Source organism: Giraffa tippelskirchi, chromosome 14 (genome assembly GCF_054371585.1).
Source record: "Giraffa tippelskirchi isolate mGirTip1 chromosome 14, T2T-mGirTip1v1.2.pri, whole genome shotgun sequence".
Classification (NCBI taxonomy): domain Eukaryota; kingdom Metazoa; phylum Chordata; class Mammalia; order Artiodactyla; family Giraffidae; genus Giraffa; species Giraffa tippelskirchi.
In genome coordinates this window covers 33,662,979-33,679,791 of record NC_137288.1, presented here as the reverse complement: position 1 = coordinate 33,679,791, position 16,813 = coordinate 33,662,979, and the positions used below count along the sequence as shown (strand labels likewise).

General features: G+C 39.5%; 1 protein-coding gene across 38 annotated transcripts in view; it reads left to right on the top strand.

The window, feature by feature from the left end:
• Positions 1 to 16,813, top strand: part of FHOD3 (formin homology 2 domain containing 3) — a 514,139-nt gene that overhangs the window by 392,878 nt on the left and 104,448 nt on the right. The window lies entirely within an intron of this gene.

Genomic DNA, 16,813 nt, shown 5'->3' with positions numbered 1-16,813 from the left:
AGGGGACCTGGTCTGTGTCAGCCCATGTGGGTTTTGGATCTGACTCCTTCTCACCCCTCCTACCACCATAGGTTTAGTCCAGGGTCTGTGTCATGCCTGGACTACGTATTGCAGTGATGTATGTCTTCTACCCTTTCTGAAATACAGATCTGAGCAAGTGACATTTCCAGCTTAGCAACCTTGAGTGCCTCCCACCACCTATCAGCAAGCCTCACCTGAGTAACATCGTCTCTAAGATCTCTCATGTTTGGGTCCCACATACACCTTGCAGCTTCGGCAGCCATCAGCACGCCCATCCTCACTGTGCTTCAACCCCGCAGAAATGCTGCCCTCTCCCAAGGCCCCGTTCTTTCATATTTGCTCTGTCCCCTGACCAGCCTCCTCCTCTGTTCATTCAATCACTTCCTTCTCATCCTCCAAGACCCAAGTAGGTGACTTCTGTCTGTAAAACTCCTCTGACTTCCTCAGGCAGAATGAATTGTGACAATTTTTATGGGTTCATATACCTCAATTTCAGCCCTCAGCCCTTTGAGTCATTATGTGTTCATCCTTTTGTTTCTGAAATGGGGTTCACAAATGTACCGTGGTCTGCGGTAGTGAACCTGGGTGTCATAAAGCCATGGCATAGCCTTTCTGGACTGGGCATTTGATTAAAGAGTCAGGGAAAATCTTTAAGATAAGCAGGACTGGACAATCCACATGCATGTAAATTGTAAAGATAAAAGTGTTTGTTTTTGCATGGAAGCACTTTCTGCTTGTCCTATGTTCTGCATCCCATGTCTGCATGTCCCAGCAGCCTTCTGATTGCTTCGCTGTTGAGTGGCAGCCATCTCTACGGCATGAGGTTCCCCTTTCCTCACTGCCCTTCTCCCACTTCTTTGTCAAATAACCAGGAGAACAAATGCATGAGCAGTTTTAACCTCTTATCTTGTTTCCTTCCTTTGGAAAGTGAGATTAGAGTAGATTTTTAAATTTTTATTTTATTTTTTGGACATGCTACATGGCTTGCAAGATCTTAGTTCCCTGACCAGGGATCAAACCCTGACCTCTAGCAGTAAGAATGCTAGGTCCTGACCACTGGACTGTCACGGAATTCTTAGGAATAGACATTTTTGTTTATGTATTTATTGATATTTTTAAATTAGACAATTCTATCACCCTTGTTTACTTAAACAGTGTCTATAGCAACCTTCCTACATGGTGTAGCTCAGTTGATAAAGAAACTGTCTGCAATGCAGGAGACCTGGGCTCAATTCCTGGGTCAGGAAGATCCCCTGGAGAAGGGAATGGCAACCCACTCCAGTATTCTTGCCTGGAGAATCTCGTGGACAGAGGAGTCTGGGAGGCTACAGTCCATGGGGTCGCAAGAGTCGGACATGACTTAGTGACTAAACCATCACCATTACCATCACCATAGCAACCTTAAAAAGTATCGATATATATATTGTACTTCTGTTGGGAAGTGAGAACATTCGCTTGTGTGGAAGAGAGTTAAGTGAGATCTGTAACACACAAGTCCAAACATCACTCATCAGAACAGTACAGATTGAATAGCTCCACCCATAAAGCTGTAGACACTTAGTTGTCCCATGCCATCAACTGAGCCCTGAACCACCTTTCCTGCTTGTGCACCATTCTCCTAGTGGGACAGCTCCTGACAGCCAGGTCTCCAGTTGTCATTGGCTACAGTGGTTTTGCACTGACGTTGTGCACAGATCACAGAGTGAAAATGGGTAGGAAGGATAGGGAAGAATTCTCCTTCAGAAAATGTATTTCTGGGTCCCTGATCCCATTTCCCCTCTTCCCACAAAGCCAGGCCATGAGTGAGTAAGTTTTACTATTATAGTGGAAGAGGCTGGGTTTCTAAGTTGATTTTAGAAAGTGTGTGTATGCACACACATATATAGATAGAAATATAAATCAGTATCTAGATAGCTAGAGATAGAAACACACATACTCCTTCCTACCTTATTTCACTCTCTAATCTGTACAATGCTAGCACAAAACTGTGGGAGCCGGTGATAGCTGGAAACCTGTTTGGGCCTGTGAACACACACACACACACACACACACACACACACACACACACTCTACATACTCGTCCATTTCATTCAGCAAGTATTTATTGGGTGCTTAGAATGTGCCGTGTATGCTGACCTGGGAGTCCAACATTGACTGAATGAGACCCTGTCTCTGGCTTCATTGAGCTTGCACCCTAGTGTCTGAAACAGAAGATAAGAAAATGGTCGGGAAATAAATATTGTAAAGAAAATGAACCTTCATTGAGGAAGTGGAGAAAGAGAGGCCATCAAGGTGGGGACCCTAGCGCGGGTCCTGCATCCTCATGACGGACGCGTCTGGTAAGAGGTCTGGGAAACCGAGTCACCAATATAAGACAAATTGCACCTTGTCTCCCTCCCCTGAGAGGGCAGAGCATAGGAGGGAAGATAACAAGGGAGATAAGAAAATAGAGTGATTCCACATCTTTCTTCAAATCGTGATCCTGAAGATCTGGAAGAGTTAGGAAATTGTGTTTGGAAGATACGTGTTCAGAGGAGAGGCGAGCATGCCGATGGGGGTGGGGGTGGGCGGTGAAGGGGTAAGTTGGCCTGGGATGGAGAGGAAGGGAGAAGACCAAAAGGATGGGCGTCGGTTCAAGCCAGCATGGCCTGGAAACTGGGACATGGGAGGGGCTTGTGCAATCAGTGCTTTTGGGAGCTGCCACGAGAATGTGTTAATTATGAAACCAAATATAGGTGGAAGTATGACGGAAAAGGACTGACCTCCTTCTGGCTAGAGGACTCTCTTTGTCTTAGATGGGAGGGTGGGAAGTAAGACAGAGGGGCAAGAACTGCTGCATTCCTGGGCTCGGGGCCTGCAGAAGGGGCAGGTGGACAGGACAGAGCTTGACACCAGCCAGGCTGGGAGGATGGCGTCATCCTTTGTGCGTGAACCAGCACAGTCTGTGAGACAGCACATGGGACCAGTCTCCATGCAGCCGCAGGAGCTGTGCTGGTCCCTCCTGTGGCCTGGAAGCTCAGACCTGCACCAAAGTGGTGGGTGACAGGATGGAGAAGAGAGAGTGGAAGGAACCTTTAAAACCACATCCCCATCTTCGATGACAGCATCCCTAGGGTTGTAGCAGTAATGATGAAGAAAAGTTGTCTGTTTCTTGGGGCTTCCTTGAACTTGCTCATTTCATCATGAAAGCTGGGATATGGCCCTGAAGGTGTGAAGAAGGTTCTGATATTTGCTTGTTTCAGGGCAAGCAAAATGCCGTTTATAGCTGGGCACATCCCAGAGTTTCCTCTTGTCCATGATCATTAGACTGGGTGACCCCAGTTTAATAAGCTGGTTATGACGACAGTCTCATGGTTGCAGAAAACCATACTGCATCATTGAATTGCCATTTTATTATTATTATTGACCTCTAAGTCTTCATATCAAATCATCTACTTGTGAATTAAGTGATAGTTTCAAGTATCAATTTGTGAGCTTAGTTTGGGTTTTGTTAATATTTAACCAGAGATTATGATTTATTTTTGATATAAGAAATGTTGAAAATTTGGTTCTTGTGTGAAAAGATTTTACTCAAACTTACCAAAGGAGCATTTATTTTAAAACAGCGTTTGCAGTATGATTGATGTACAGAAAATTGCACATAAGTTTTGACATCTGTTTGGGCAGTAAAGCTATTACCACAATTGAGATAATGCACAAATTTATTACTCTAAAGCACTTTCTCACGCCCTTTTGTGATTATGGCTGCCCTTCCCTATCCCCAAGCAACTACGGCTGGCTTTCTGTCATTATAGATTAGTTTGCATTTCTAAGAATTTCATATAAATGTCATCATTCATTAAGTACCCTTGGAGAGGGGTTGACTTTTTTCACTTAGTGTAATTGTTTTGAGACTCCTCTGTTTTGTTGCATGTTTCAGTAGTCAAGACCTTTTTATTGCAGAGTAGTACTCAACTGGATGATTGTACCACAATTTATGTTTACCTATTGATTGACATTTGGGTTCTTTTCAGTTTGAGCTATGAATTGTTGTTGCTCAGTTGCTAAGTCATGTCCAACTCTTTGTGACCCCTGTGGACTACAGCACGCCTGGCTTCCCTGTCCTTCACTATCTCCTGGAGCTTGCTCAAACTCGTGTCCATTGAGTCAGTTGTGCTATCCAAATATCTCATCCTCTGTCACCCCCTTCTCCTCTTGCCATCAATCTTTCCCAGCATCAGAGTCTTTTCCAATGAGTCGGCTCTTCACATCAGGTAGCCAAGGTGTATTGGACCTTTAGCTTCAGTATCAGTCTTTTCAGTTGATTTCCTTTAGGATTGACTAGTTTGATCTCCTTGGCTATGAATAGTTGTATACAAATCTTTGTATGGAAATTTGCTTTAATTTCTTTTGGATAAATAGAAATGAAATGGCTCAGTCATATGGTAGGTACATGTTTAGCTTCTTAAGTATTATTAAGTAAACTAACACTTTGGCCACCTGATGCAAAGAGCTGACTCATTGGAAAAGACCCTGATGCTGGAAAAGATTGAGGGCAGGAGAAGAAGGGGACGACAGAGGATGAGATGGTTGGATAGCATCACCGACTCAATGGACATGGGTTTGGGTAAACTCTGGGAGTTGGTGATGGACAGGGAGGCCTGGCATGCTGCGCTTCATGGGGTCGCAAAGAGTCGGACACGACCGAGCGACTGAACTGTACTGAACTGATCTTACAAAATGGTTGTATACCAGAGTAACGCTGACCTCATAAACGGAGATGAAATATCTTTCCTTCCTCTTCAACTTTCTGTAAAAGTTTGTGTAGAATTGTTATTTCTTCCTTAAGTATTTCTTAGCATTCACTAGGGAAACTTATCTGAGAGTAGAGTTTTCTTCACAGAAAAGTTTTAAACTACGAGTTCAATACCTTTAATAGATGCTTATCTGATATCAATTCATATCAAGTCATCTATTTCTTCTTGAGTGACCATTAGTAGTTTTTGTCTTTCAAGGGATTTTTCCATTTCATCTAAGTTGTCAAATTTATTGGTGTAAAATTTCTCAAAATATTCCCTTATTCTTTTTTTAAAGATTATATTTATTTATTTTTGACTGTGCTGGGTCTTCATTGCTGGGCAGGCTGTTCTAGTTGCAGCAAGCTGGGGCTACTCTCTAGGTGTGGTGAGTAGTGAAGCCACTCTCTAGTGTGGCTTCTCATCGCAGTGGCTTCCCTGGTCGCAGTGCACAGGCTCTAGGATGCTCAGATTTCAGTAGTTGCAGCCCATGGGCTCATTAGTTGCAGCACAGGCTCAGTAGTTGTGAAACATGGGCTTAGTTGCTCTGAGTCATGTGGGATCTTCCTGGATAAGGGATCGAACTGTTTCTCCTGAATTGCCAGGTGAATTTTTTACCATTGAGCCCAGAAAGGAAGGCCTTATTATTCTTTTAATAGCTGTAGAATCTGTAGTGATGTCGCCTCTTTCAGTCCTAAAGTTTGTAATATTTGTCTTCTTTTTTCTCTAATCAATCTGGTTAGAGGTTTATTAGTCTTATTGATTTCAAAGAATCAGCTTTTGGTGTTACTCAGTTGTCTAATATTCTTTTTTTTTGTTTCATTGATTTCTACTATGTATACTTTTCCACTTACTTTTGGTTAAATTTGTTCTTATTTTTCTAGATTGGAAGATGAGGCCATTGTTTTGAAATTTATTGTCTTTTCTAATATAGTCATTTAGTGTTATAAATTTTCTTCTAAGTATTGCTTTACCTGCATTCCACAAATTTTTAACAGGTTGTGTTTTTATTTTCACTTAGTTCAAAATGCTTTTTTTAATTTCCCTTTTGATTTATCCTTTATCCATAGATTATTTCAAAGTATTTATTTAGCTTATAAATATTTGTGGATTTTCCAGGTCTTTGTTATTGATTTCTAATTTAATAAAAATGGGGACAGAGAACATTTTTTCTTTATTTGGAAGGGACATATATTGGTATGGGAGAATATATTTTGTATGGCTTGAATTCTTTTAAATTTATAGAGCTTTGTTTTATAGCCCAGAATATGGTCCATTGTTGCAAATGTTCTGTGTGCATTTGAAAAGAATATGTATCCTGTTATTATTGGGTAGAATGTTTTATATTTAAATTGGGTGGAATTAATTTTATATTTAAAGTGGGTTTTGTTTTGATTTTGTAAATAGCATATTGTTGAGTCTTGCTTTTTTTTTCTTGAATCTGACTATCTCTGCCTTTTAATGGGGATGTTTGAGCATTTATATATAATGTGATTATCAACTTGTGATTGATAAATTATTATTATGCTTGCTTTAAACAATCTGTTATCTTTTAAGCATATTTAAACAATGATAACCGTGGTGTGTGTTTACCTATTTTATCTTTTTATTGTTTTTTATTTCTTTGTGTAGATCGAGGTGCCTGTGTGGTATCATTTATCTTCTACTTAAAGAATTTTCTTTAACATTTCTTGTCCTGCAGATATACTGATGATAAATTCCCTCTGTTTTTTATATGTCTGTAAAGGCCTCAATTTTTAAAGGTAAAGAATTATAGGTTGACAGGTTTTTTTCTTTCAATGATTTAAAGATGTTTCTCAACGTTCTAGCTTTTATTGTTCCTGACAATAAATATTCTGTAATAGTTTTTGTACCTCTGCATGCAATATGTTCTTTTTCCTCTGGCTGCTTTTAAGATCCTCTCTTTATCATTGATTTTAAAAATGTGATTTTGATATGCCTTGGTGTAGTTTTCTTCATTTAAAATTTTTTTGTGTGCTTGAGTTTTGTTGAGATTCTTGGATCTGTGGGTTGTAGTTTTATCAAAACAGGAAAATTTTCAGTGCTTTTTTCTTTAAATTTTGGGGGTACTTTTCACCTCTCCTTTCTTTTGATAGCTTCAGTTGCATATATATTGAGCAACTTGAAGTTTTACCAAAGTTTATGGGTGCTCTATTGATTTTTTTTTCAGTCTTTTTTCTCATTGTGGTTCATTTTGAATAGTTTCTATTTCTGTGCCTTCAAGTTCATTATTTTCTCCTCAAGTGTCAAGCACCTTTTCAGCTGGATTTTTAAAAAATTGAAGTGTAATTGACATACAACATTATATTAGTTTCAGGTGTACAACATAGTGATTAAACATTTGTATACATTGCAAGAGGGCTAACATCAAAAGTCTGTTATTATCTGTCATCATGCAAAATTACAAAATTTTTTCTTGTCATTGCTTTTAATTAAGATTTACTGTCTTAGCAACTTTCAAATATGAAGTACAGCATTATGGACTATAGTTATATTCCCATGACTTATTTATTTTATATTTGGAGGTTTGTATCTCTTAATACCCTGCACCTATTTTGTCTAACTCCTCACCCTCCTTCTCTGGCAACCACCAATATGTTTACTTTATCTATGAGCTTGTTTTGTGTGTTCATTTGTTTTGTTATTTTTTAGATTCCACATATGAATGAAATTATATGATATCTGTTTTTCTGTTTCTTATTTCATAGTGTTCTCTGTGTTATCACAAAAGCAAGATTTTATTCTTTTTGTGACTGAATAATATTCCATTGTGTAATATACACCACAAATCCTTTATCCATTCATCCATCAGTGGACATTTAGGTTTCTACATCTTGCCTGTTGTAAATAATGATGCAGTGAACATAGGGATGCATGTATCTTTTCAGATTAGTCATTTTTGTTTTCTTTGGATAAATATCTAGAAATGTAAGTTCTGGGTCATATTTGGGTAGTTCTGTTTTAAATTTTTTGGAGGAACATCCATACTGTTTTCCATAATGGCTGAACAATTTATATTTACCAACAGTGAATAAGGGTTCCTTTTTCTCCACATTTTTGCCAACACTTGTTATTTCTTACCCTTTTGATGTATTTCTGACAGGTGTGAAATAGTGTCTAACTGATGATTAGTGATATTGAGCATCCTTGCCTGTGCCTGTGGGCCATCTTTATGTCTTTGGAAAAAGTCTACTAGATTATCTGAACTGAGCTCTTTTTTATACCTTTCATGTCTTAACATGTTAATAGTTTGTTTAACTTCTTGTATCTATGTCCTATAGTCATAATAACTTTTAATGTTTTAGTCATCTAGTTATACCATCTGTGTAGTTTCTGGATTGTTTTCAGTTGATTGATTTTATTTCCTCTTTATGGGTTATTTCTTAATAGATGCCACACCTTGTAAATTATCTCTCTCTTTTTTTTTTTTTGGATTCCTATAAACATTCTTCAGCTTCGTTCTACGGTATAATTGATTCAGAAAGTTTGATTCCAGCAGGCCTTGTGTTTTTAGCTATATTAGGCCAGACCAGAGCTATGTTTAATACAGTATTTTACCACTATTGAGGCAATGACCTTCTTACAACTTTAACTCATGCCACCTGACCCTTCGGCTTCTGCTTCTACCTAGTAGCTCAGATGGTAAAGAATCTGCCTGTAATGTGGAAGACCCAGGTTTGATCCCTGGATCAGGAAGATCCCCTGGAGAAGGAAATGGCTACCCACTCCAATATTCTTGCCTGGAGAATTCCATGGACAGAGGAGCCTGGTGGCCTATAGTCCATGGGGTCTCAGAGAGTCAGACACGACTGAGTGACTGAACACTTTCACTTCCTCCCAACTACATATTCTTTTCCCACCTTCCAGTTCTAAGTCCTGGGCAAACGACTATGATTAGCATGGCTTTCTACACCAGAAGCTTCACACATCACTAGACAGCTTGCCTTTGGATGAACTGCCTTTGGGGAGGAACCCACCATTTTCACTCAGCTGTTGCCAGGGGCACAGGGTCCTATGCATAAGACATTATCTCAGCAGGTCATCATCATGTGTTTTCCCTTAGAGAATGGGCTGAGCACGTAGACACATGGAGACTAGTGTGTACAGTTGTATCTGACTTGATGCACCCTTGTTATTCAACATCTAATTCATTCATCAGGTGACTCATCATGCATCTCTTCTAAGTGTCAGGAGATAAGGACAAATGAGAAGACAGGATCTAGCCTAGAAATTTAGACTGCAGGAGGAAATATAATAACATATGTGGAAATGATGACCAAATTTAGGGTAGTGGCCATTGTTAGGAAAGAAATAAAAAAAAAATTAAACTGATGCATATACTGTGGCAAGTACTGCACAAATGGTATTTTACTAGGAACCTGTGGTGTGGGGAGTGGAGGAATATAGGTCAATATTAGGGCTCCAGCCTGACAGGCCTGTTTAAAAAGCTCAGCTCTGCTACATCCTGAACTTCTCTATGCCTCTATTTTCTCATCTATAAAGGAGATAATAATAGAACTTAGTACAAGAAGTTGTGTTGATTAAAAGAGCCATTTTGTGCAAAATAATTGGCACACTGTGCTGTCTCCATAAATGTTCACTCTTATTACAAACCATATTTCAGTGCAGTTGAATTCCTGCTCCTGATGTCCCAGAAAGGGAGGCCTGAACCAGATGGGATTTCTGGGGTAGTTCCTAGAGCCTTTTGCGGCCAATATTAAATACTGCAATTCCTCTTGCTCAGAGTATATCATCCGCTCCCTTGCAAAACCTCTTTGGCCTCTGACCACCTGCATTCTTGTGTAGCTTCACTTGGTTGCAGCTGCCTTGGGTGTAACTTAGATGACTTCAGCTTCCCAGGTGCATTCCTGGTGGCATGCAGTCCTCATCACAGACCCAGCTCGGAGCCATGACAGAAAGCTTCAGATCAAACCCACAGCCCACTGTAACCCCTCATGCCGAGACCTGCCAGTGTCGTATTCCACATCTGGCCTTGGAGACCACAGCTCAGACCTTCCCCTGTGTTTGTAGATTTTCCACTCCCGATATAAAGTGATGTCTGTTGAGTGCCTACTGTGATCCAGATGCTGTTCTAAGCAGGCTCCTTCATACACTCTCACTAATATGGAGTATTATTATCTCCATTTTATAAGCAAGTAAACTGAGGCTCAGAGAGGTTAACTGACTGGCCATACTCAGGTTTTCTCAATCTAAAGCCCTGCATTTAATTCCTTTACACTACAGCTGGTCCCCAGGCTGGCCAAGATTAAACAGTGCAACAAATTCCGATCACTGTAGGCGTTTTCCTGAAAGATTTCATATGAAAGGTAAAAATCTGTTAAGGATGCCTTTATAAAGAGAAAAATTCACCGTGCTAGCTTGAATTTTGCTATTTGGGTATATTTGTTTTTAGCAATGATTTGGGATATTCCCTTTATGTGGTCTGAATGCATTCTAGCATTGATATTCTAGGTGAGCTTATTTCCAGAAACAGGATTTACAGGGCCAGAGTTCATACTCTCCCATATTGAGCATACTAGATAAAGGGAGACCCAGGGAAATTTTATTTATTAATATTATATGTGTAACTCTTGGTTCCTAGTATGGCCAAAATGGCTTCTGTGCATCTGGGACAGAAAGGCTCATGGGGCCCTTTGATCGTCCCTTCCAGCTTCAGGGATCTGTGTTAGGGCATCCAAGAGAATGGATCTTGAGTTATAGAAGGCATTTTGCTTCACTTTAGGAGAAGAGGAACCAGTCTTCATTGCTTTGCCTTAGCATCTCATATCTTACTTCTGAAAGGAAAGAGCCTCCATGTGTTAATAGTATGTTCACATGTACTGATAGTATGTTCACATGTACTCTGGCCTCAGACCCAACATGAGGTCTTCCTTTGCAGGGTCTCAGTAGATAGGGGATCATCTGCATTTCCCTTCCTTAGAGGCACCCAGGGAAGAAATGACAGCATCCACTCAACAAGATGGAGCGATTTTTATTTTCCCAAGTTCTAATACTGTTCTAATTTTAAACAAGCTCCAGTGTTCTCATCTGAAACAAGGAAATGATGTTAACGAATGATATAGAGAAGCTTCACTGTGAACTCATTAGTATAGCCACTAATGACCCATTATTAAGTTACCATGCATGAAGTTTTTCCTGGAACAACTGATATATTTAGAGGAACAAATTAAAGTCAGAAGCGCAAGGGGAAATGGCAAGGTTCTTATTTTGTTCCTTACCCAAGAACTTTTCTCTCCTCCCTCTGAAAAGAGAACTCAAGACCTGAAGCTGCTGGTCCTTAAGGAGACCACCACACAGGGCAGGCTGAGAGCTGAGCTATTAATAGAATCAGATTCACCTAAAATAATAGTCCTATGTAGTGCATGCATGCTAAATTGCTTCAATCTTGTCCAACTCTGTGCGACCCTATGGACTGTAGCCCACCAGGCTCTTCTGTCCATGGGATTCTCCAGGCAAGAATAATGGAGTGGGTTGCCATGCATTCCTCCAGGGGATCTTCCCAACCCAGGGATCAAACCCACATCTCTTACGTCTAACCCGCATTGGCAGGCTGGTTCTTTACCACTAGTGCCATCTGAGAAGCCCCAGTCCTATGTAGGGTACCTTATTTTTTGTTTCATTTTTTGTTTTCAAATTCTGTGATTGCACATAACTTTTAATGTTCAGCTTGCTTGGGAATTCAAAGATACTTGGGCTCCCCTGGTAGCTCAGACGGTAAAGAACCCACCTGTAATGCGGGAAACCGGGGTTCAGTCCCTGGGTTGGGGAGATCCTCTGGAGGAGGGCATGGCAACCCACTCCAGTATTCTTGCCTGGAGAAGCCCCATGGACATAAGAGCCTGGAGGGCTACAGTCCCTGGTGTCACAAAGAGTCGGACATGACTGAGCCACTAAGCAGAGCACATTTTCATGTGTGTTTTTATGTTTTTTCTAAATATGCATGAATCCCTAAATAGTGTGTGGTTTTGCTTTACATGTATTTAAACTTCATAAAAATTTTAACATTCTCTTCATGTTCTTCAAATTACTTGTCACTACCCCACTCCACTTTTTTTTGCCTTGAAAATCCCATGGACGGAGGAGCCTGGCAGGCTTCAGTCCATGGGGTCGCTGAGTCAGACACGACTGAGTGACTTCACTTTCACTTTTCACTTTCATGCTTTGGAGAAGGTAATGGCAACCCACTCCAGTGTTTTTGCCTAGAGAATCCCAGGGATGGGGGAGCCTGGTGGGCTACCGTCTATGGGGTCGCACAGAGTCGGACACAACTGAAGCGACTTAGCAGTAGCAGTAGTATCAATATATTATGCTTTTAAGAATCATCCAAATTAGTCTATATCATTCTGTTTCATTCATTTCTTCAGGTATAGAGTATTCCTTTGTATAAATATGCTGTAATTTTATTTTGTTTTTCTATTTGTTGATATTTATGCTGTTTCCAGTTATTATCTGTTAGCAGTACAAAGCAGTGTAATATATTCTATTCTTGTACACGTCTGTCATCTTTATACATGCAAAGGTGTAAAGGTGTGCTCTGTAGTATAAACCTAGAAGTGGATTTTCTGGGTTGCAGGATAAACACATCTCCAAATGTATTAAGTGTTTCTCTGAAAGGATTTTATCAACTTACATTCCCAGAAGCAATATATGGGAGTTCTTGTTGTCCTGTTTTGTGTCAGTGCTTCGTGTCTTCAGGCATGAATTTTTGTCAGTCTGCAACCTGAGAGGTGTGAAACAATATCTCACTATGGGTTCAGCTTGCATTTCCTCTCCCCGAATTCTAGTGAAAATGAGTATTGTTCATGTGTTTATTGGTGATTTAATTTTCTTCTTCAATAAAATGCCCACTGTCTTTTGCTCATTTTTCCTTTGCCTATTTTTCCAGTGAGTAGTTTGTTTTTTTTCATATGGATTCAAAGGAGTTCTCTTTATATTGCTTACTAATACTTTGTGGTTTGAATGTGTTACAATTAGCTTCTCCCAGGTTGTAGCTTCTCTTTATTCTTATGTAGTCTTTCAGTGTATATAAATTTAAAAATGTAACATGTGCATATGTATTAAAATTTCCCTTTTTGACTGCTCTTTTGGATTTGTGGTCTGAAAAAATTCTTTTCTATCCTAATATCTAGATGTTGTAAAGTTTTGCTTTTTATCTGTTTCATTTCAACTTCCCAGAATTTATTTTTGTGTTTGGCATGAGGAGGGGCTGCTGTATTTTTGTCTTACACGGCTAGTTGTCTCAGCACTATTTGTTAAATAGTCCATTTTTTGGTTTGGTTGTTTAGTTACTAAGTCCTGTCCGACTCTTTTGCGACCCCATGGATTGTAACCTGCCAGGCTCCTCTGTCTATGGGATTTCCCAGGCAAGAATACTGGAGTAGGTTGCCATTTCTTTCTCCAGGGAATCTTCCCCACCCAGGAATTGAACCTGTGTCTCCTGCATTGGCAGGTGGATTCTTTACTGCTGAGCCACAGGGGAAGCTCAAATAATCCATTATGTTCCTACTAATATGTACTGACATGTCTATCATGAATCAAAATGCCATTTGTGTGTGAATCTGTCATTCCATGTCTCTGTTCTTGCACCAAGACCACATTCACAGTTAACCACTGTGGTGGTTATCTAGTGGGTTGATATCTAGTGGGGCCAGTGATCCACTTTGTTCTTATTCAAAGTTGTCTTGGTCATCCTTGGATCTCAGTTCTTCCATAAACGTTTTGGAGCCACCTTGTAATGGTCCATGAAAAATCCTTTTGGAATGTTGAATGAAATTGATTTGAAATTGTGTAAGTTGAAAAAGAATTGGCATCTTGACTGTATCGAATCTTTCTATATGTGAATGTGATATATTTGTCATTTATTTAGGTCTTTTACTAAGACTTTGTCTTTCCTATAATGAAGTAATTTGTCCCAGGGACGGGTGAGCCTGGTGGGCTGCCGTCTATGGGGTCGCACAGAGTCGGACGCGACTGAAGCGACTTAGCAGCATGTGGTTAACTTAATAATTGTTGCTGATATATGAAAATACAGTTTCTATTTGCACATTTTATGTTTAGAAACCTTGCTGGACTCTTATTAATTCTAATAACTTGTAGGGTTTTTGGATTTTCTAAATAGCTCATATTATCTGCAAATGATGACATTGTATTTCTTTCCCTTCCTTATGCTTTTATTTGTTTATCTTATCTTAGTGTACTGGCTAAGACTACCAGAATAATGTCAAGTACAAGCAATTCTGGGGGTCTCCATCTATCATTTCTAATATTAAACTTAAATGTTTCAACATTAAGAATGATGCTTACCATAGTTTAAAAAATTTGTTTTTACTAAATACCCATTGTCAGGTTTAGAAAATTTTCTTCTGTTTTTAAGAATAATGAGTTAATTCCATTCTGCTTTCCAAATTGTTGAGTTGGCCACTCATTACGCTTTAGAAACATCCTAAAAATTTTAATAAATAGTCTTTTGACATATAGTCTTGATATAATACTCTTTGAATGTTTTCTAATTTTCTGTTTATTTCTTCTTTGACCTGAATTAATTAGAAGCATGTAAAAACTTTACAATTATATGGATTTTTTCAAATGTATCTTCTTGTTATTTATTTTTAACTCAATTGCATTGTGGTTAGGAAGGTAGCGCACATGAAAACCAACTCTTGCCATTCACTCATGAGCTTGAACTTTGTCACAGGATTGACAGTCAGTTTTTAAATAGTTTCTGTGTATTTGAAAAGGTTATGTTTTCTTTAATTTGGGACACTAGGTTATTTATATATATATATATATATACACACACATATATATATGTATATATATATTCATCTACTAGGTAAAATTTATTAATCAGGTTAAACAAGTCTACCTCATTCATAACAATTTCTCTAAGTCACTGTGTGAGAGGCACAGGAAACCCCTCCACCTGATTGTGAATTAGGTTTGGCTGCATATAACAGAAAGACAAATACGTGATAGTAGCAAAAAGAAGATAGAGGTTATATAAGACATACCTTTGTTTATATGGATGATAAAATTCTCTCTGTGCCTAAGGATCCAAGTTGATGTATTAGATGCCTAGTGAGCCCAGACTATAGGTGTTACTGAACTTAGATCTGGCTCCTCACTGCTCAGAAATCAATACTCAAGATTCAAGTGCCAGTAGAAACAGAAAGGTTTCTTTATATCAGAAAGCCAGAATACTGAGGAGAAGGTGGACTCATGTCCCCATATCAACTCCAAAGATTTTTCTCAGCCTGTGAAAATTGTTACAGGGAAAAGGGGGAAATAATCTCACTTAATCATTGAGATGTGTGCATGCTCAGTCACTTCAGTTGTGTCTGACTCCTTGTGACCCCATGGACTGTTGCCTGCCAGGCTCCTCAGTCCATGGGATTCTCCAGGCAAGAATACTGGAGTGGGTTTGCCATGTCCTTCTCTAGGGGATTTTCCCAAGCCAGGGATCAAACCCGCATCTCCTGCATTGCAGGCAGATTTCTTTACTGACTGAACTAGCTGAGAAGCCTTAATCATTGAGACAAAGGTACAGATTCATTGCCATCTCCATTACATGCAAGCTAGTCAACTCCTTGTGATCTTTCTTTAGATGCTATCTTGTTCCCAGAATTTTTCATAGGATTACCAACAGGGAGACTGGGGGAACGATCTAGTCATCTGTTAATTACTTATTCTTCATTTTTACTTCTTTGATCTAAAGAAGAAACCAACAGGAAGCAAGATACTGTGTGATGAAAAGGTTTGAAAGGTGTGCTTGGGCTAGAGATGAGTAGAGCATGGGGGTGCCTGGTTTAAGGTTAGTTATAATCTAGTTTTGCTAAAGTGACAAAACAAAGGGGACCGCCTGTAGAGAGCTTTCTCCTGCTGAAAGCTGCTTACAGAGCGTTTGGTTACTCCCTCCCTGTAGCAACTGGGGACGGTGGTTTCTTCCCTCTACTTCTCCTCCCACCTCTGATGGATTGCCAGAGGTGACTCACCTTTTCTAGGGAGAACAGCTGTACGACTTATGGCAGAATGTGTGTGCTGCAATAGTCACATCTTTCTCCTGTGCTGAGGGACCTTGTGTTCCCCACGAGGCAGGCATATTCATCAAATTCAAGTAGGCTATCGCCCAAGCTATATACCAGAAATATTTGTGTCTTAGTTTAGACGTTTTCCCAATAACCAAAGGGCCAGTTGTCTGTAACAGATTTTATTGTTCCCCAGAGGTCCAACAGACTCTCCTTCCCAGCTAACCCTCTTTATTTTTCATATAGTTACCTAAGTTTGCCTTCTTCCATCCATTTTCCTGACTTAACATTTTCTGTGGTTCCCCTCTGATTCTTCACTAAGGCCTTCACATAGCTGATCATCCCCATCACAGCATCTTCAGTGAATGGACCAGATTATTTGTGTGGTATCATCAAGAATCAAGTGCTGTCCTTTGAACAAGCTGCTTGTTCATGGACACTTCTTGACATGGAATGAAATTTCCTTAATTCCATTTAGATTTCAGACCACTGACATTTTTTTTTCTCCTTATCTGTCGTCCCAATACCTTGTTTTAAGATGATACAATTATTTGGGGAAGTATATTGAGAAACTGGTGTATGGCAAAATATTTTTAGTACATGTAAAAGAGAAAACAGTTTTAGGGTGAATATTTCTTCCAGGTCATCAGAGTCTTATCAGAAACCAATTTTAAAATGCATGTGTATGTGTATGGAGAGAGAGAATATGTATTTATATTTTAAGCATATTCCTTGAATACTTTTTGATAATAATAGCACTCATTATTGATGACTGCTTATATGCCAAGCCTGCTGCTTGGTATTTTATATGCATTATCGCCTTTTGTCCTCCAAGCACATAAAGCAAGTTACTTATCTCCATTTACAGATGAAGATCTTGAAATAGAATACCTGAGACACTCAGTAATTTTCCCCATGCATTACTTAGGTACTGGCAGACCCTTGGTTCTA